This window comes from Schistosoma haematobium, chromosome 1 (assembly GCF_000699445.3).
Source record: "Schistosoma haematobium chromosome 1, whole genome shotgun sequence".
In the NCBI taxonomy this organism is placed as follows: Eukaryota; Metazoa; Platyhelminthes; class Trematoda; order Strigeidida; family Schistosomatidae; genus Schistosoma; species Schistosoma haematobium.
In genome coordinates, this window is record NC_067196.1 from 26,372,275 (window position 1) to 26,395,240 (window position 22,966).

At 35.6% G+C, this 22,966-nt stretch overlaps 1 protein-coding gene across 1 annotated transcript in view; it reads left to right on the plus strand.

Moving 5' to 3' along the window:
• The first annotated feature begins 10,719 nt into the window (after positions 1-10,719).
• The window catches only part of MS3_00006228 (uncharacterized protein), a 34,947-nt gene continuing 22,700 nt past the window's right edge, over positions 10,720-22,966 (plus strand). The window contains exons 1-6 of the mRNA XM_051214351.1: positions 10,720-11,206; positions 11,245-15,919; positions 16,950-17,091; positions 17,913-18,076; positions 19,937-20,055; positions 21,436-21,803. The gene's annotated coding sequence lies outside the window, so the exon portion shown is untranslated. The remainder of the gene's footprint in view (positions 11,207-11,244; positions 15,920-16,949; positions 17,092-17,912; positions 18,077-19,936; positions 20,056-21,435; positions 21,804-22,966) is intronic.

Consider the following 22,966-nt stretch of genomic DNA (forward strand, 5'->3'; position numbering starts at 1 on the left):
TCAGTGATCAGAATTTCTACTAAGACTGAATTCAAGAAGTATAATGAGGTTTATAAGTACTTAGTGTTGGGGAAATAATATTCCAAGGAATACAAAAATGCTGTTTTTTAACAGTTACTTAATCAGTAAACATTTTATGCAAAACTCAACTTATAAATTGAAATGATAGGGTAAAGAGACTATATATATATATATATATATATATATATATATATATATATATATATATATATATACTTGTAAGTTGTTGGTGGCTTCGTGATTAATCAGTCCGAAAATAACTCTGCTATTATTAGAGATAATCGGTAATTCTAAACTGAGGAATATGACCCAAGATAAAGTTGTATGATAACCATGTAATGTTGACAATCACAATCCATAAGTTTATGCAGCAAGTATATTAGAAACCTGTTAATACGACAGGGAATTGAGTAGGGACGAGAAGTAATGTATGACATGGTGCATTTTCTCATAGTTAATTAATGTAACGTATGAGCAGTGTTAATTCAATCCCAAATTTAGCAACAATTTATGTTCAATAACAACGATCGCATAATTTTAATTATTAAAAAAAACGTGAATAATAACAAGATTTTTTTACAGATCAGGTTTTGTATTGACCGTTTTTACAATCTTTTTAATATATTTAAAAAATGCAATGAAAAGACATCGTTAATCAAAACCATATGATAAAGTTTGTCTTCTCATTGTATTACCTGTAGTTGTTCATGTTCAATTTCCAAAATCTAATTCATACTGTGTTGCTGAATATCTGGTTTACCAATTCATCTGTTTAAAGAACGAATATGTATGCACATTTGACTTTTGAAATGAAACTTCATTTTTCCTGTCTTCTGCCAAAGTTATAAAGTGTTTGAAAAAAAACTACACAGTATTTTTAGAGTGACACTGAAGATGAACTTGTAGGTTTTAAACTCACAGTTAAACAATGTGTACACAATCCACTACAATAATGGGTCCTTCCTTAAAAAAAATGAGAAAAATGTTTATACGTTGGTTTCAAGTAGCTAAGCTAGGTTTTATTGATTAAAGGTTGATCCACCCATTCAAAATGAGAGCAAAGCGTAAGGTTAACCATGAGAAAATTGAGAAGAGAAAACGTAAGGGCATGAAATGAAATCTTGAAATTTATCTTTATATGTGAAGCTTCTAATCACTGGATGAACGGAGAAATGATACTGTACACATCGAAGATTGAAAAACAACACTTAGAAACAACCAGGCTGTTACAGGGAATGCGATACCAGAAATGAGCTGGCTAAAATTGGAGACATAGCGAAATATCCTGACCACAAAACTGGCATTTATTGCAAATATGTCAAATACATATAATTATATACTCGTTTCGAAATGGATGACCTAACCTAGCAAATGTCTACAAAATGCATTCAACAAATTCTGTTAGGTCACTCATACAATATTCAGTGGTTAATCCGAATACTCCATATGCGTATCCTCATAATTTACATTTGTTCGTTTTCCTGTTCACTTATTCATCTGTATATTACATAACGTTCTTGTGCTAATCTGTGAATATTTGAAACACGATGACCAAGTGAGACTCGTAACTCATTTCAAAACAGTAAAGTTCAGATCTAACACATGTTACCCTGGATTTGTTTTACTATAACACAACTTCTGGATACTCGATTGGCAGTATCGAAATAAGTCCAATACATTTACAACAATGTCTAATTCTAATCTTAATCCAACACTACTTTTACTTCGATCCAAATGTATCTATTTATTTCAGTTTTAACTTGATTCTATTTATTACTATTGTAATCTCATTTAATACAATTACATAAATATTCATCCACAAACATTGCTATTTGAGTCCCTGTCCAATTTATTTGTCATTGTTCATGGAGTCGGAGATAATGAACATAACTGAACATGGTATTTGTACAGATTAGTGATTCCCTTGTACTTGATGTCCAAGTGATTATGAATTCCAAATATATTACTTTCATTTGTACTCATCAAGTTCTATTCACTGTAAATTGTACTATTTCGGGAATTCATAGTTAGTAAATTAATTCGGATGCTTCTAATTATTATACTGAAGCGCGAGTTGATGAAACCAAAACACGATAACTGAAGAAAGAACATTCAAACACCTTGATTAGTATTTTGTTACTTCCAGTGTCAGTCGACAGAGAGTAAGAAAAATTATAATATTCGGAAATAAACAAGGATCTTAAAAGCCACTAATCCCATCTTTATTCTCAGTTTTATGGCTTGAGAAACAGTTTCCAGAGATTTGCATAGTTGACCAACTTACTCTTGAAGAACACTCAAGGCTGGCTGTAACTGCAATTTATACAGTATTTTCAGTGGTCCAGACTTAAAGTACGAAACCATACTACAGAGTCCAAGTCTAAATTGTTTTATTAGTGTGCTAGTCAGACTAAAATTCATTAAAGAGGCATTCAGCTTGGGGATATATTGGGCAGTTATCAAGATTACAGCTCATTTGTCACCCTGCTGTGAGATTGGACTCCACTGTTTGATAGCACAAAAGTTACGCTGTTGTGTTTAACGACTGCAAAACACGGCATGACTGTAAACGTTCAGAAATGTCAGATTGGAATCGATTTTGTTGGACATGCTATTGATGCTCAAGACACCCAACCTTTGAAGAGTGGCAGCCATCCTAAATTACTCAGAACCGACTGCAGTCAGGAAATTAGGTATGTTCAACGACAGTCCATACCGAACTGCGTGTCTCTTATGAGATCTAATCAACTTCGTGAAAATGCAAAACTCATCAGTTTGGACGACAACACGAAACAAGCATTCTCCACAGTTAAAGGACCTGCCACGAAGGCAATTATGCTCCCACACCAGAGAATCACACCACCCATTGATATCGCCGTAAACAGATACGACTCGGCAAACAGAAGAGTCATACAACAATGGGTAAACCCGGTTGCAAGACATTCAGTTATGGCGTAGAACTATCAAAAAGGAACTTCTAGCTATGTATTGTGCTGTAGGGCATTTTAAACACTCTGTAGAAGGCCAAGAATCCACTCTGTTTACCAACCATAAACGTCTCACCTTCGTTCTACGCTCAGCTTTAAACAAGTGCTCCCATCGAGAGTCTCGAAGACTATACTAAATTCCTCAGTTTACTTATAATATACGATACATTTCTGGGGCAAACAATTCAGACTCAGACACCTTGTCTCGTATAACTCTTTTTAACAGTTCCCGATGAATCAACATTTAAAACTCGCTCAGCTCTGGAAAAAGACACTGATCTTCGGCACGAATAATTCCAATGATCCTGAAACTACAATTGAAAAGATTGGAACAGGTGAGAAAACTATATTGTGTGACGCATCTACAGTTAGGGGTCGTCCAATCGTGCCGAAACTAACAACTCAATGTCTTCAACACGTTGCACAAGCTTTCTAATCCAGGTGTTCAAGCAAACATCATAGCAGTATATTTTGTTGTGTTCACTTAAAGTTTCTTCCACTTGATCAAAGCCAACCTGCCTTGCAAAACATTATACACGTTTTTGTACGTCGCAACTTACTTCGATTACCTCTTGAAACGGCATACAAAGGACACTCCAATTTTTTTATCGTAAAACTTAGTACCATAACATCGATAAGAACGGAACTAACGATAGAAGCAGCTTCAAACATCTCAAAGCCGCGTACTTAGAAGGAGATTCTAATAATGTTAGCTTTCCTACAGCATAACTGAACGACACAACTACGATACCTCACCCGATAATCGACAGTCGCGACAAAAATTCATTGGCATTTGACAGCCGGACTAAAACAACGCTTTCTGGAAGAAGGGTAGGATTTCTGGAACACATGAACGTCTACTGCATGTAAAACAAGATATAACATGTTGTTTCGTCTCATTTTTCTTTTTGTACCATTGTGTCAAAATAAACCAGAGCAGAACCAAAATTTCGCTAATGTGCTTATGTATATATATATAACTTTTGTTACCTATTTTTTCTGTTGCATGTTGCCGGTCTATTGACAATAATTTCGTGGTTGACCAAGCCCAAGGTCATGGCATGGTTCGGCGTGTGACTGTCAACATTTGACTGTTTTCTTGAAAACATTTCTGAGACCCCTACAGTTAGATTTTATTGCAATAAACACAAAAATAGCGAAGCGTTTTGTACTGTAATAGCCTGCAAATAGTGTTATCCAGGCAAATTAGCGAGGATCATGTTCATTTGTTCAGTTTGTAACTTAATTGTAACTCGTTATTTTAAGGATTATTTGGATGCAGCGTACGACTGTCTCCAACAAAGAAAAACACAGTTATTTTGGGAGGGTTAACGTGTTATGCCTTTTATTTTGATGCCAGTTTTCTAAATACTTGCACCTTCCCTAATATTGTCACCCCAATATCACTCTCTGCCATAAGGATTCCAAATCGGGGCTCGCCTTGTGATAAGCAGTGACCTGTCTACACCTAAATTCTTTCTCAAATTTCCTCCACAACTTGTGTACGGATTGGTGCTCGCTAGAATGAGTCCTTGCTGAACATTCCTGGCCTAAGGTTCTAGACAGCTGTTTATCAATAACTGTACTTTTTATGATATTTGTGGTAGACCATCAAAATCCTTACCCTCAGGCTGGTTTATATATATTCTAACTAGTTAAGCCTTTGGCTAAGTCTATTTGTCAGAGAGTGTTATTTTAGTCCATAATAATTCGCTCATATATTTCATTCGTATCCCCACGCTTGGATAAGATGTATCCCTGAATACACATGAAAGTGTTTTCCTCTATTTCTCCTAACCATTTAAATATCAGTTGTTAAGACGCTTAACCAGTATTCTTAAAGTGTACACGTATTTGGTTGTTGATTTGGTCTCTCCATGCTGACTGCTTCATCTAAGTTCGCAATCAGAATAAACCGTCCTTCCTACACTGTATTAATTTTTAATGGTCATACATCGTTATGCAACTTTGATAATGAAGAACGTCTACGTCCATTGTTGTACGAAGTATGTGAACAGTGATAAAACATACTCATTTCGTTCCTCAACCCAACTTTATTAAGTACTTCACTCATCGGTTAAACATTTTTACAAAGCTCTTACTATGCCTCCGCATAAGGTCTGCTCCTAATGTATCTGCCCGGACGCCTAATTAAACAACTTATTACAGATGGCGTATTGTTGGGGCATTATATAAGCTAAACGTTCTTATCGGGTTGCCTCCTATTCTCCTTCAAACTAACGAATACGTCACAGGTAGTGAAGTCATTGTTCATAAAGTATTGCCTATCAAACTTTCGTGCCACACTACTTCATATCTCGAAATTTATTCCAAGAAATCTATATCTTATTTGTTTGTTCGAGATATAAGCAGATGTAGGCCATGAATAGCGTCGAATAGGTCTCAGAAGTAAGTAACGTAGCTACCTTTTAACAAAGAGAGAGTAAGAGTAAGCTTTGAGTGAACCTCTTTGACAGCTGACTCCATTGCCCAGTCGTCCGGTTATCAGTAGATAAAGGTATCTCTATTTTACAATTCCAGGCAGGGTAAATTTACGGAGGAAAGCGATGTCTGATGCATTTTTACCATTGAAAAAACTATAGTTTGACGATTTTAGAGGGTGAACGTCAAAACTTTGTTCTAGAACAAAATAAGATCATCCATACTAGTCATCCTTAAAGTTGCACGTACACCAAAGTAGAACATTCACACTGGCCGTCAAGTACTTGACGAGAAGTAGTGAACGTTAGTAGAGGTCAACCTCGGATTATTCTCAAGACTGCATGGCTCCCTAGTAGTGTGACGCTGATGTAAGATCGAAGACATTAGGTGATAACATTATGGCAAGTTCACAGTATTTTATTTGATATATTATTCTAGCAGCTCAGACAACTACACTGTTTCGAACAGATTACCTAAACCCTATATAGTGAGTCTGACGAAGCAGCAACACCAATATCACTAGAAAGTCAACAAGGTCCCTTTTGTTATTAGCATAAATCGCCATGAAATATGATAGTTCTCCGCGATTCTATGCCTATGCTGACAGACTACTTAACGGAGGTTTTCTGAGAGGTCATTATTGAAAAATAAAAATAGTGGAGAGCATAAGATAGCTAGTGTGGTGCGTCAGACGGATTTCTCATCGGTTTGAGCAATTTTGAGATGGGTGCTTTGAACAGTAAACAGTCCATTAACGAAGATATTAAAGTTCATTTTTTATAATTTATGCATCAACTATTGTTCTGAAAGTTTGATCGCATCCAGTTTTATAGGTGCCAATAGTCTGTGAAGATCTGAGTAAAACTATTCATGTGAAGCGTATATTTGTATATTTATACATAGGTTCGCGTAAATCAAAAGTGCTACACATAGTTGTCGAATTTCCGAGATTTCGGTTATTTAGCTTGATAGTTGCGCAACGGTTTGACCCACCGCTTCACGGAAGATCGTTCAAGAAATTCGGGATTTCAGAAAAATGCACCGAAACACCACCTCGCATTCACAGTGATGGCTTCTCTCACCATCAAAAAAAGGATTGTGTGATCGGTAATGTATGGTAAGCAACTAACTCAAGTTCCTTTCAGCAGATAAATTGTCGACTTAACGAAAATATAGATAAATTCATCGGGGTAGAACAGATCACGAAGTAAAAAAAACGGACTGAAACGCAAACGACTGCAAATTATGTAGTACGCTGATTATGTACGAACCAGGTAGTTCCTTTAAGCCTTTATTTGACACAAACAGGGATTCCAAAAAATTGTCCAGTGGACACTAGGTGGTATCATTTTGTCCTTCCTTTAGCACAAACTATAAACTACATCTAAAGCTTAGAATCAAAAAAGGTTATATAATGGTGCTCTTCACCATTCGCGCTCGGTAAAAACCGTCAAGTCCAAACCACTCAGAAACAAAGAATGACTTAGATGGTGGTTGGGGGTAGTCAACAGGAAACCCTGGACCCGGGTTTCGTGCTACTTGGCACTCGTCAGCAAGGTGTGATTACATCTCAGTCCTACAGGAGGTTAGTCACGGCTCGGATAGCTCAGTGGTAACATTTCTGACTGTGAAGCTGGGTTACACGGAATCCGATCCGCCAGGGAGCACCAGTTCCCTCAAGATTACAGGTACACCTTGCTGACGAGTGCCAAGTAGCACGAAACCTGTGTCCAGGGTTTCCTGTTGACTACCTCCAACCACCATCTAAACCTCAATACATAGTGTCCGCAGTGTCGAGTCACCTAGACTGGTGGCCACACTGCAACATGATCGATAGCATTCGATCTGCACTAATAAGGTCTAGACAAGTATGACATTGATCACCACCCAGCGATCAATCAATTGTGACAAAGAATGACCTCGTGCTATACACGAGTGTAGGGCCAAAGTTCGATATAACTTACATATCTATGTTTTAACTATACTTTTAGTTAAACTCTCAATTATGCAAAGGTAACAAATATACCGCTTTCTGATGATTAGTATTAAAATTCATGGATGAAGCGGTGGTGTGGAGACTTAAAATCACTGTTTTATCAAAAATTGAGCAAGTATTCGATAACCCAAACCATAGGAGCAGAATACTCAGTAACATCTAAACGGCATAGAGATATCCAGTCTATTGTGCAAGCCGAATAAAATTAATGGAATTCCACTTTTTATCCTTTTTCCGTAATAATGGGTACTATTTCATTGAAAGACGTCGAGAAAATCGCTCATCACAAAGTCATGTAAAAAAATAGGAGATCAGAGCGTCCCAACATATGTAAAATCATTCTTTAACTAAAAAACCTTTTCAAGTCAATCAGAATAATCGTTTATCATGAGCCAACACAGCTTTCTCATTCGGCTCTCCGTAAACAGCCAGACAATGACGAGTAAAAATAGGTAAAATATCGTATGGAAAAATATCTCATCAGCTGTTGTGCAATTCAAAATCAGAAGAATTCTGTTATGTTCTTTTGTTTGGATTTTTCTGGGACTTCATTTTGAGTTCAGGCATATCAAAAGGATGACAACGGTCAATAATGTCCCTGTAGCAGAGTTTAAATGTACATGCAAATATTGATACAGAGACGTTTGGATAGATATATTCACAAAACGAATTAAATTAATCCGAACAATGTGTTCTAAAACGCATACAGACACATGGTAAAGCTCAATTATCACAATTAGAAAAATGTTACCATTATACAAGGAACAATATTCTAGTTTATTTGGTTAGCTCTAAGAGAGAGAGTAACCAACAACAAAATAAGAAAGAAAATTATAATACATATATTTGTGACGTAGCGGGTACATACCATTTTTACAGGCACGTTCAGTAATTTGTGAAAATGGGTTTAAAGATAAGATAGTACCCCAGTCAGGTTAGCTAGTAGCTAAAATCACTGAAAATACATAACAGAACATCTACACAGATGTCAGCAAGTTAATAAGTAGGTTGTATGCTAGCATTGTGCTATCTGTTTACATTCCTTATCATTTATCCAAAATTGGAACCACGTAAAAGTAACACAGAAATTATTCTATTATTTACGGGTTATCTACATGTAATGCGATTCAATTTCAGATATACATAACAGAAGCAGTCAACTTACACAGTCACAAAAAAGAGTAAAGTACTGTGATATGCCAACCATCAAAATTAAGTGTTGAGAGGAATAGACAGCGAAATCCAACGATAGGCCCAATAAGTCTGGGCGGAGTAATTTGACAAAGTAAAACAATAGTATAACCGCAGCATGAAATTTATTGGAGACTGTCTACCGAATTTCATGATTAAATTCAAATGCCCTTCATACAAACCAATACTTGGTAGGGAGCCGATTGGTTCCTTATTGAGCCGTTCGCCCCTTCTACTTTAAACCAGAGAACATACGAAAAGTGTCAAGTCTTCAATGTTGCTCGGTGCTGATGACCTCGTAAAAAGTAACAAAGGATGCAAGCAGACCTCGATATCCCAGTAAGCTTGTCCACTTACCAGCTAGTGCCGAGTAATGCGACCAAATGTTTCGAAATCAATATTAAACATACTGATGGCAGTAATTTTGACAGTGAGTGAATCCAAATTCCACTGACACCGACTTACAACGACAGTAGGACGCCATAGTCAAACCATTGCTCAATGCCATCTAATTAGAGACAAATGCTTTGGAAATTTTTTGAGCAATAATTATCTTGGGAAGCGCAAAAATGACAGCCGCTTAGTCATCTTTTGAGGTCAAAGGCTTACCATTCACATTGCGGCTTGAAAAATCAGACTTTTCTTAGCCGTTTCGATGCGGATTCAGATATGATTCAATCGTTATATACCAGATATTGTGAGATGGCTCCGGGTTCTATTGATCCTCACAATTTCTGGACTGTTTTAAGTCAGCTTTCTAAAAAGGACAGACAAGTTGGAGGTCAAAAATGAGCCGATTCCCCCTAACTAACAAGGGTCTCACTGAGTGGTCAACATTTTAATGTTTCTTTGAATGTTTGCGTTTAAGTCTTCCGTATTAAATGACGTAATTAACCATTGATAAATTTTGTTTGGAGGTCATTAAAGCAGATGATCTAAGTCGTATGGTTGTGTACCTACTGAAGTTGGACTGGAATGGTGTGAAAAACTATATAACGTCGAATTTACACCGTATGGTAAGTACCTAACGTGGACCACCCTTTCGTCTTATCCAGGTACTATAGCTGCTCTCATGACCGAGGAATGTATTAGCAAAAGCAGGCACAAGAAACAGAGTGCTCCAAATGGGTCAGTCCACAGCGTACAATCAACAGATGAGCTTTGATTGTCTTTGACTTTGAAGAAGATCGGTGAATCGTTCGATACTAATTGATCCGGCTGCTAATTTATTTGACCTACTTCCTATGACATTGAAATGGCCCCACGAACTAACAAATATTCTCAGTAAAAAGCGGAAATGCGAAAGCTAATAGGAAATCCGTGTATTTCATGAATTTGTCGCGTGTCCCAAACTTTGGGATCACCAATTGTAGCGTGGCGTCGAGTTGGGATTAACTGTGAACACCGCTACCCAGAAACACGTGCCAGACAAATCAGAAGGCGAGGATCGAACGTAACCAGATTTATTTCGTTGGCGATCTCGTGGTATTGAACGAATACCGAGATCGTGCCTAGGAATGGTACAAGTGGAAGCAGAAGACAGGAGTACGTGCGAACAGTACCAAAAACCGCGGAACAATGATGGAAGGTAATGGAAGCACAAAATGGCTATAATTAGCACAGTTAAACAAAAGCACATTAAAACACACACCGGTACAGTTGGTTATAATAATGATTGTTTTTATTAAACCAGTCGTGTTCTCGTGATAAACGTGAGTCACTACAAATTAAATCATAAGAAGGACTAGAAGACCAACCATATGACTGACTTATTGGCTATCTCATTATAGCTAAAATTATACTGTACAAAATACAGTGAGTGAATAGACAAGCAGTTAACTCAAAGATAGATATAGACATCTATACACACACACACACACACACGCATAAATAAAAATTTTAGGGGGTCAACAAGTGAATATTTATTCGCTGTCAAACATTTGGCAGTAGCAAATCAGAATGCATGGAACAAACGGAGAAATTAGGACAGCCATAATAAATCATGTGGCTTCCTATAATGGAGAAACAGCCATCGATGTTCAAGCGGAAGTTGTGATGACTGCACTTTCAACTGACTGTTATGAACGACTGGATTTCTAGAAGAATCATGATTGTGACATATGAATAATCAGTGACGTTTAAAATGTAAGCAGCTGGGATGACATCAGAAGAGCTTTTCGGGTTACGATCGCTTTACCTAATTTTATTGTATATTGGACGGATGATAAAGTCTGAATTTGAGGAAATTCCACTATGTACGTTACATTTCACGGTCGATCATTATTTGGTCATAATTTATGTTGACAGTTAGTCGAATATCTGTCTTGTATAATTCATTCCTTCAAATATCAACTGGTGTTTCAGCATGTAGGGGTAGCATTTACTTTTCGAGGCACACAAAGCCGTCTCGAAAAGCTAGTGAGTTCAACGTTTATCGTGATGCTGCTGAAATTGTCGAAACCTCATTTGCTGGGGAAAATTTTGAGGAGTCAGTGAGCGCACTGAGACACGCAAAGTTGGTCGAAAGGCGGAAGCACAAGTTTTTAGTGCTTAAAAAGAAGTATTCTAAGTATGTTTGGTTTAATGCTAGGTTTTTGACTGAACCAGTAATCCTGTAGAGTTGTCTGTACTAACATGGAGGGCAAAGGAGCAGGTCATGTTCTTGCTGGGTGGTGACGAAGGTATGGACTTTGAACAAATATCCAAGTCATTTCCAATAACCTCACAAGGTGCTGAAAAGCTTTTTGGGAATAAATCGTCACCTATTTTACAAAAGTCGGGGGATATCAGTTGGCTTTTAAAGCACGATTCTCGCGTTATTGAACGCTGGAATCATTTGCTTTCGTTCTTGAGCCGGATTTATCGTGGAGGGGAGGATGTTTCGGAATCTTCTGTTTTTGGCATGATACCTAATGGTCTAGCGTGGTTATGTACAAACGCGAAAATGAATCTTTTAATGTATGCAGACGGAAACCCTAAACTTCCTTTTCCGAAAAAACATGATAAGATTGTGAAACAGGATCATTCATATGGTCATTTTGAGATGTATGCTGCTATGTTTAACAGTATGCCTAAAGATGAACTTTGTGATAAGTATACGCAACATGTTCTCAATCTTCGTAAATTTGTCGAAACTTTTCAGAAAATTAAAAATTCTCCACCCCAAAATGTCCCATTTTCAGGTGACCATCACTCTCCACGGCTTTACAAATATTTGTTAAGTTGTGCAACTGCTGTTAACTCAAAATGTAAGAATCAAAAATCAATTTCTCTTCCAAATAATGTAAAGCTCCGTGACTACTACACTAGTCTAAAAATAAAATAGTTTTTCTCGGGATGGTGTTTGTTAATGTCTTTCTGTCCATCAAATAATGTTTACATCACGAGTAAGTTCTGGGATAGCTGACTTGCATTCTGTTGCAGCAATCTGATGTATTTGGTGAACACCATCTACATGACTTTGCAAAAGCGTGTGTGATGTTCATTTTTGTAACTGATGCGTTATTCTTTCTGGTAAATCAGGTAAACGCGTGCGCAGAAAAATATGAGTTCTTTGACTCTTCTCATTGTCCACGATTAAGTGATTGCTGCAAGCGACATCCTTATCAGTCTGTTGTGCTGTATTTAATATTTGTTTAATGCATACAAATGGTTCACTAGTTTTAGTTACTCATAGGAAAATCAGTATTGAATTTCAAAACTTGCTTGTCGCTTTCATGATATTATTATTATTTAAACATAAACATTGGTACAATGGGGCACCAAATAGACATACACCATGTAAGTCGTTCTATTTGTGTGAGGTCTAAGATATTGCCCAGGTACCCAAATCGAAGCAGTTGGTTTTCTTAGGGGCCACTCTGAGCCTTTGACTTAAAGGTCTGGTCGACAAGGCCGTGGAGCAACGCAAGGAGATGCAGTTCCATGGTGCACGGTTCATACGCCATTACTTTCCTTAGGATCCTGGAGCCCATCTACACCATCTGTTTGGAGTCAGGGTTTTTCATCTCCCCTAGGTAGATCCTCCGCATCCATCAACCGGGTGAAACGCCGGACATTCGGTTTTTACCCTCTCAATTTTGTAAACACCGCTGCAAGAAGGCAGTGAGCAGGACTTCTCTGGCACTGGCTATAAGCACGTGGCCATGTGAAGGCATTACGAGGGAAATTTATTTATTTTAACACATAGATATTGGTACAAGGAGGCACCAAATACATATGCGCCACAAAAATCTTATTTGATATGTGTAAGGGCTGTGATACTGCCCGGGTGCCCAAACAAAAGCAGATGGTTTTCTTAGGGATCCACGCACAGAGCCTTCGACTTGAATGTCTGATCCACAAGGCAGTGGAGCATCGTAAGGAGATGCAGTCCCATGGAAGCCGGTGACCGACGATTGGTTCATACGCTATTTGTTCCTTCAGGATACTGGAGCCCATGTGCACATTGGTTTGGAATCCGGTTAAAGCGATGGACATTCACTTTTCGTCCTCTCATTTTCGTAAACAACACCCCTGCCACTAGAAGGCAGTGAGTAGGACTTCCTGGCAGAGGCTATATACGCGTGGCCATGTGAGAGCATTTCGAGAGGGGTGGCGGACTCTCCCCACTCTCGGCCGTACCAGGGCATTTGGGGGCAATCTTTGATATCAAATCTCGCTGACGGTTTAGTTCAATGGCGCCCACGGAATCTGTCATAACTAATTAGAAACCCTAATTTGGTGTTCTGACTTACTGATTTTCTTTGGTTGTTTTTTTTACCATCTCCACTATCTTGAGAACCAAGCTTGACTAGTTAATTTTCAGTTACTACCATTTCCGTCATTTCTCAAACAGTAGAATGATCATAAGTGATATTCATTTTGTCTCTAATTTCCACACGTAGGTAGGTAGGTATTAGATCAATTCACTGAAAATGTGGCATTTTTCGTCTGATGAAAATATAGTAGATTGAGTGAGTTTCCAACCTACAACACATGTTAAAGATGGGATGCCTAAGACCCACTGTACTCATCGCATTCTTACATAGGCTCGTACACATCGGTCAAGTTCCCGGCTGATTTATATTTTAATTTAATAGCTATCGTTAAAAGCGTCTAGAGACAAACCTTCGGAACATTTGCCTTTTTTAGTTCAGTTCTTTCAAAGCTTTTATGATAGTAATAGTGATATAATGTTAATGCTTCACTCAAAGTATTGGTTCAGTGCTCTATTGAGTCGTTTAGAAATTAAAATTTTCTGTTCTTTTAATATTTCAAGCTACTCTCCTCAAGAGTAACGTACTTTTTCCAGAGGCAGTTCAGTTAAACGTTGCTGCTTAGATACATACATGAGCAGTCCGAAAAGTCCTGAGATATCCAAATAATCAGTTGTGTCACTTAAAGATTGGGTAAATAGGATCATTGGTTTTATGTTTGTTTCCAGGATAATTTAATAAAGTTCAGTGCGCCTGACAGAATTTTAGCATTCCATTCTTTTTCGCGGTTTCTGGAATTCCACCTTGCATCGTTTTCGAAGACTATATGTGAAGATAAATTTTAGTAAACTAATGGCGTCAATTTTCTTATTAGTCATAGATAGAAAAGAGGAAAAGATAACAGAAATCATGGATTTATAAAACCAGATAAGTACATGTGTACTCAAATAATTGTTTTTAATCCCCAGACAACCTTACTGTTAGTGTGGTTCTTAGGGTCTGATTATACACATCAACAGAGAAGCTAGCTATGGTACAAGTTCTTTTCAAACCATCTTCAGGCATTAAGACTTCGATAAATGGCCATCTATATCAATATAGCGCAATTAATTCCCGGTGGTATATAACTTCGGCCACCACATTAAGGCAGCGGTTATCTGTCTAGAGTATTGATCTGAACATACTCTTTCTAAATACGGGTTCATGAACTGAAAAACGTTTCAAGTATTTTTTTTCTAAAAAGTCCCACAGTTCTAGTTTTTTCGGTGCTGGCAGTGACAGTATAAAAGCCTAATTGTTGCTGAAATTCGTTTTCTTGTATCTACCTACCATAAAACCGTATTCATCACAAAATTCCACTGGTCCCTAAACATCTTCGGACTTCGTATGATTGTCTACATATTTCTTCACCTCAGCTGATGCAAATAAAAAAAATGCAGTTTGCCAGTGTTTCAATTTCAGGCAAGATGGCAGATAGTTATTAGTAAAAGCCTGTTCCGCATTTTATATAGCTTTGACAGTACTTTTTTAAACTCAGCTCAACAGTTCGTAGTTTGCTAAGACATACTAAGGTACGTTACACAGGACTGATGTATGTCGAAAGCCTTCATTGAATATTCTGCCTAACGTTAGCAGCTGAGATAGTTTGAAATTACTTTTAAGGATTGGTTTTAAATGCTATCGTCGTTAGAGGTCATTAAGAATGGTACAGCATCTGTGATTGGGAATAATGGCCAGATTTTCGATTCATCGGGTAAATTTAGCCTTATAAATGATACTGATTGATGGGACTGCTGGTTACACGCAGTCAGTGATTGGAGATTTCATAAATATATGGAATGAACTGTTTCCACGATTATATTTTCTTTCATCACTTATCTTAGTTGAAAGTTAAAGATGTGAATAATTTTTGCGGTAATTTCGCAACCATTCTGATATATGTAGTCATCAAAATATATTCAGTGGTTTTTCTGTTCTTGACTTCTCAAGAATTGAGATCCCGAAAAAGCTGGTCGAATTTCGTTTTATAACGAAGAAAGTGTCACTTTACCATAAGAAGGTTACTAGAATACAATTATCGGCGATTTTGTAGCACCTATTGTGTGTATCTAAAAAATCAATGTTGATGTCATAATAGGATTTCACCTGAAGACGGCAAATCAGTAGATGAAGCTAGATGTGAGTTTATTACCTCACAATCGAGTTCTAAGTGCTTCAAACTTTTGTACTCAGCCATTAAGTGAAAACGAAGTCCGTTTAATGTCTAAAATACAAAGTACATATCTCGCATATATTATGTGTCTAGATTCTTTTATGGTCAATGAGGTCATTTTAGTTTCCTTATAAATTTTATTATAACTATTTACCAATAAAAATAGATGGTACATCAAATATTTCAGGAGAAAGGCATAATCTAATCTCTAGATGAATTCTATTCTCACACTCTTAATTACGTCTTATTTTATTGCGCCTTCAAACAATAGAGAGAATTTAGTTATAATGTGAATTATTTAAACCGAACTATCATACTGATGTAAACGATCTGGATCTTCGATCTCCAGGATCTACTTAATCTTGAACATGAGGTAATTTCAATTTCGATGAACAATATATACATTTGATCAGTTGTACCTTTTTTTCTGCATGTATATATATATATATATATATATATATATATATAATTTCATGCAGTATTGTAAGGGTGTTACTGCCCGTTCTTTGATTACTCTAACTCTATATTTAACTTGGATTAATCTACTTAAATAAACATCGAGAATCCCCTAAGTTTCGAAGACATATTTTCCATCAAGCGAATAACTGAATTTCCGTCGGTGGTTACATAACTTCATATTAATTTACAATACTTGCGAATCCTTTACTACTCAATATCGTTCAGTGATTTGTTCTGGGATATCAGTTTTAAATGACAAATAAAGACTAACTTTTCTATTTCACTTGCAGTAACCCTTGGCCAATCTTTTGTGAGGACAGGGACTAAAGTTTTAAAGTGGTGACTGTGCTTAGGAATCGCACAATATACAAGATATCATAATTATCATTACAGAGGTTTAATGTGGTACTTTAAAGCAATTTGATCATTGGGTAGATTGTTAGTAATAAAAATAGTGATATGCTCTTAATGTCACAATAAATAAAAATTTAAGTTCCTGAAGTTTTACGACTTATTTTAAGTAAGATTTTCAAGACGAATGAATAACTAAACGTATTAAATTAACGCAAGTTTAAATATCTCAGGGGAACAAAGAGAAAATATTTAGTGTAACCAAACCACATCTCACGCCATCAACCTACATTGAAATTCAATTCTACTCTTTCACACTATAAATATTACATTTTTACACCCTCATTAACGTACAAATTACTTTTTAGTCGTAACATCCGCATTATTTTTATTTAAGCAATTTTATTTACATTTGAAATATTCCATCAAGAAATTCTTTTTATATAATCATGTAATCTTTTATCTGATCAATAGCTTTCTTGGAATGTGTGATATCGGATATACACTCAACTGAATTTCTTTTCAAATAAAGCTGACATCATTAACTAAAAATTATACTAACGTAATTCTATCTTTTGTCTTTCTCTATGAAGGGATATTTACACAGCTTCGCCTGGGCTTCCTCAGGATTTATCATGTAAACAATTCGTATTAAAAAATGAATCCCAAAAATTACCGGCTATTCAGGAAGATTCAGAAGCATGTTTACCTCCAATTGCTACATTTAGCCATCATGTACGATTTTCCTCTTCGTTTAAAATGATATAACTGTTAATCAAGTTTATATAAATATGGTTTTTATTTATTACTAGTTTTAGATATGATACAGTTAATTTTTAGATAAAAGTTGAAAGAATATCAAATGTCTTATTCAAATTTATTTAAAAATGAACCAGAAACAACGTCTTACATGAACACATCATTTTAACCCTTTACTTCTCAGTTTAGTTATAGGTTAAATAATCTCACGAACGTATTTTTCCAGTCCTTAAGTTCAAATCCTATCAGTAATGATAAATAAGTGAATGTAATTTTATCTTTCATTTAATACTTAAATGATAGACCTTGTTTATACAAATACATTTTGAAGATTATTGTTTAGCTTGAAAATGACTTCCGTTTTAAATTCATATCATGTAAAAAAAACTATTGAAAACCAGGAAACACTAGACAGCGGTATCTTTCTAGTTGGAGACTTTAACATCGCATATCCACCCCATGTAAAATCGATCCCAGGAGTTGCATATTTCGCTACCATTACAATATATTTACGATCATTTGAGGGTATTTAGTGATTTCCAGTCTAAGACGTAAATTGCTGTTCAGTCCTTAGTTTTCAGCGGTTCCCTAGTGTTATTATTTTTTATGGAAAACTATAGGCATCCTGTTCTAATCCCTTCACAATTCACCTTAGTGGATTATTATTTATTTCTGAGAAATTACTGAATGAGAATTAATGTAACTGAATTTTATGCGTGATATACTGATGAACGTTTCATAAAATGAATATTGATCATGCATATTGCTTTATTCGTTTCTCTCCTAATGCCTCACAGCGACAAAACCGTACTGGTCCTTGTTCCTCCTACGTTGGTAAGTCAGTGAAATCGGTTGGTCGGAAGCATCAAAAGCAATCAAGATCTAGACGTGCTGAGAATAAACTTTACTGCAATTGGCCACAATGTCCGCGATTCCTTCTAAAGCAGCCTTTTAAACAAATGTAACTATTTGTATATATTAAATAATCCTCTTCTGGGAATTTATGACTGTCAAATTGTTTTTTAGAAAATGTATAAACCCTGTACAGCTTTTAATCGATGGTATTCTCCCTACCAGTATCGATTTCATTGTTATTTGCATCAATGACATCACTATATAGCTATAAATGGTCCATAATGTTCTGTATAAGAGCTCTCTATCGGATCCAGGACTTGATGTTTAGTTCTATTCAGATACTTGTTATCTGCACATTTCGATATCCTAATATATGTGTTCTTTATAATACCATAACTCTATATACATCGCTTCAAACAACAGGGTATTATTGTCTACGGTTCTGAATCGTAATGGTTACCAACGTGTTTATTCATAATGGTCTGCGCTTTCTTATTGAGGATATTCGGGACTAGATCGATCAGTTCATGTTGACATTAAAAACGATGATGATCATCATAAAATATTAGTGGGACATCATTCTGCCCTATAATTATGTTATTGATGAGTCTCAGATGGAACGAAGTCAGTTCCATGGTCTACAGCAAAATATTACAAAATTTGCATATTTAAGCAGTGTTAAGATACCCACCTAAAACTCTATATGACATCTCTTCAGCCCTTAATATTAACAAAATAAAAGTTAAACACTTAAACTTATGTATAACTTATGTATAGTCCTGTAGTCAGTGGTTTAATAAGTTCACTTTGCACATAAGTTGCAAATAATCTTTGGTTTCCCATAATCACTTTTAGGTTGAACGTATATAATATTATCACTAAGCTGTCAAATATTTTTTACTCAATATTTTTATTTTAAAACCAAGTTTATATGATTTCTGGTTCGAATCGGTCCATGTTATAGTCGGATACAAGTGTGTTACACTCACCACATTTTGAATTGAAGAAAAAGTGTTTTCAATTTTGATAGCTTCCAGGACGACAAATAAACTTCTCAATTATACCACTCAACTGTGAGAACAGGATACTACGTAAATCTGAAATACGGCCGGATTCTGTAAAAAAGAGTGCTAATTACGGAATATGTCATCTATTAATAAGTATTTTTGTAATCTCTTCCGTTATAAGCTTATTTTTAATTAGATAAACAGGTATAGAAAATATAGAAAATAGCTATTGTTTACCTCTGTCAAAAATTCATTTATCTAACCATTGAGACTGGCTTTTATTTATTTTCGGAAAGTTGAGTTAATTTATCTAGTATCTCACTGATTTAATTGTTGAAAATATTTATATCTATCTACAAAAACAGTTCAGACATTTAATACTTGTTACATTCTTTCACCTTAACTTTGTGAAATTCTTATGTCGGTTTAGCCCACATTTAATCTTAAGGGTCGAATTTATCATTACTTATACTTTGTGACATTTTATTCTCATGATAGATAAAATAATTTTTGTCATGAACTGACATTGTACAAAGTATGGTTAGAAACAATTGAACATTCGAAAGCTATTTCACTCTTCTAGGGATTCCTCAAATGTATGCACAATCTACTCTTCATGAGATTGGACAGAAAAACCCTCAGATTTCATGATAATACGTTCAAGCTATTGAGTGGGAACTCAGCTATTTACTTTTGGTTAATTTATTCTGACCACTGTTTAGTGTTATTGCTGTATAACTATTTCACTTCCAATAACATCGACTATACCATTCCTAGCTCCTCTTTAGGTGTTCGAGAAATTTGTGTTACAAAAACAGTCACTGATGAGCATATAGTCATTTATTAGTTAGTCTGGTAGAAACTTTACTCAAATTTAAATAAATTTCCATAAACCTCTATATTAATCAAAAAATTCCGAATTTTGACAGTGAATTTCATTCATTCTTTATCTATTCAAGGACTCATTTGAAACGTCATTTACTTTTACATAAAAATCATTTAAATCTATCGTGTTCACAGTGTGGAAAACGCTTTAGTTCGAAAGAAAATCTTAAAAGGCATACAAATGTACATTCAGGTAATTATTTATTTGTACACATATTATTACTCTCCTCCTTTCTGTATTGATGTATATGCAATGTTTGCGCATACACAATCACTTTGCTTTGGAGAAAAATTAACTTGGTCTGGTCGCCGATTAATTATTTTGTACATAGTTACTAGCTTAAATCCCCTAATATATGTTCATCTAATCATTCTGCTTACCAGTAATCCTTATCTCTGAAATTTATTTTGAAATTTGTGGGTCGATTCTGTAAGGAAATGATCATTTTGGTTGTTATAACTGCATACTTTATTGTCATCCAGTCTAGATTAATTGTACTATTATGTAACTTAATTAATTACCTCAATCTTATATTGCTCTGAGTGTATACTCTCATTTCTGCATAGGCTGCTTATACCTTGAATCAAAAACGATAAGGGAATCAGAAAGAAAGGGCCAAACAGATTTGATTGATTGATAATTGTTAGATTTAGTAGTGGTTTGGCTTATACCCTAGGTGTATTATAAATCAAGAAACATTGGACTGATAGTTCGTTCAAATTTGAAACTGTTCAACAGTACGCACCTTTTTCTTATGACTTTTAATGGACTAATGTGATTTTAATCTGGTTGAAAAGGTTGGGCTTATGAAGTGTTGATGAGAGCAGCTGTGATATATGCCTGTAAAGCCTAGCTACCCTTAGCGGAGGATGTTCGTTGACTCTCTGTCTTCTGTCATTATTGTCCCCGAAGGATCGCCGACATCTAGTCTTAATACCTTGTCAGTAATACAGAGATTCGGCATCCTGAAACATTGATTTCGGTGGTTTAGATATGCTTCATGAATGTTGTACTGGACGATCCTACATCGTACGTTGATTACTGATGTTAGGACTGGTTGGGAAACTATTGTGAGGTCAGTTTATGTCATGTAGCCGTTGTATGGGGGATAGAATAGGGCTAGGATCTATCGACCCATCACGACTCTCGAGTTACGATCCTAGTGATGATGTGACTCAGTGGTTTGTGACTTTATCAGATATAGCTCTGAATGGAAGCTGGCAGTAATTCTGCTGTGGCTTTCTTTTACATTCTACATGATTAAGAGAAACTCCCCTAATTGAAATAAACCTACTTTGATTGTATTTTTGACTGAACTTTATCTCCTATTATAATATGGCTCTTGTTCACTTATTATTTTTGTTGTGTTTCCTTTCAGCTTCATATTTTTTTATAATCTTATATCATTATCTTTGTAGCGCATACATTTTTAGTACCCTGATGCTCCAGATTTTTCGTATATTGGATAAAAATTATAATACTTCCCTGGGTAGTATTTGTTTGTCGTGAAAATTATCTTCTAAATATTTCGGTTTAGCAGTATTTAATGAATGTCTACTTTTATTCTCTTAGGTTTAAAACCATATATGTGTTCAATTTGTCATCAAGCGTACTCTAGAACATCAGAAAGATCCAGGTGTATGAAGAAGCATCATTTTGAAGATAAATATTTATCTGAACAGGATAAACAATGTTTGTATAAAGATGTTTATGATGATTGGAATTCTTCTGGTTTATCTGCTTTACAAATCGAAGATAAAATTAATCAATCTCGTCCAAGACCATATATCTGTCAAATATGTAATGATCATAGAGCATATACAGATCCAAGTTCACTTAGAAAACATATGCGCTCTTATCATGCACACTTGAAAAATGAAAAATCTATAACTAATAATGATTCTACCAATGAATCTGTTATGTCTAAATCAAAATTATCTGTATGTTTAAAATTAATTTGCAAATTTAACTTGTTTTTCACATTTCGGTTAGTTTTACCAAAAGCAAAAAACAAACAACAACTTGGTTTACATAATTTTATTTAAGTTGTACGTAACATTGTTTATTATTATTTATTTGAACACATAAATATTGGTACAAGAGGGCACCAAATATATATGCGCCACACAAAACAATGAGATTTTGAAGAGAAGAAGGAAAAAAAAGGTAAGGAGCGTAAAAGAAAAAGAAAGAAAAATAACGAACAGATTAGTGTAATAATAATAATGGAAAAACAGAAACGTACAATCAGAAGAGATCTTTCAGTTAAGGAAGAAGTAACCACGTTTTACGGAGAAAGTTAAAGAAGGTTACAGCAGGACCACCACTGACCTCTATTCTGAGCCATATCTGATTACGTCTCTAGCCACTGTGTAGCACCATCTCTCGGACCCCAGCCAGGGAGACGTGAAGGACCAACACAAGCCAGTCCTTTGCAGCTTTCTTTCGTACCACGACACCATGTCATACACTGACCACCTCTCCGCTTTCTCCAACCAGACCCAGAGTCGGCAAATGATGCACGGCGTGGAATTCTCTGGGACGACATTCATAGAACATGTCCAAGCCACCGAAGTCGGTGTTTCAAGATGGTGACACCAATTGCATTATCGTTTCTGTGCCCGAACACACGTAACATTACATTTTTCCTGTTCACAAAATTATGTTGAAATTTGTAAACTTAATACTGAAATAATAAAGTATCTATCTATTAAATATAGAAATATTGAGAATGTGGCATGAATAAATCATGGAAAGTAGTGCATATTTCTCATAGAATGGTTATGGAACAGTTTGAACATTATGACTGTAATTATAAAAATGGATTTTTACAATCCCACAGTTATTCATCATTTCATTAAATTATTTATTTAACATCTAACGTAATACTGACATATATGAATTGCTAAAACTTATCACAAAATGAGTATGAATTCAAATTTATTGTATTTTATCAAAATAAATCTCTCCTTAAGTCTAAACTTGCCTTATACATAGACAAAGAGAAAGTACTTGTCAATTTTCGATTGTCTAGACGTCAATTTCTAATATGCCATTGTGTGATTTCTTGTATTCGATTTTTTATGTGATCCTTAATCAGCAT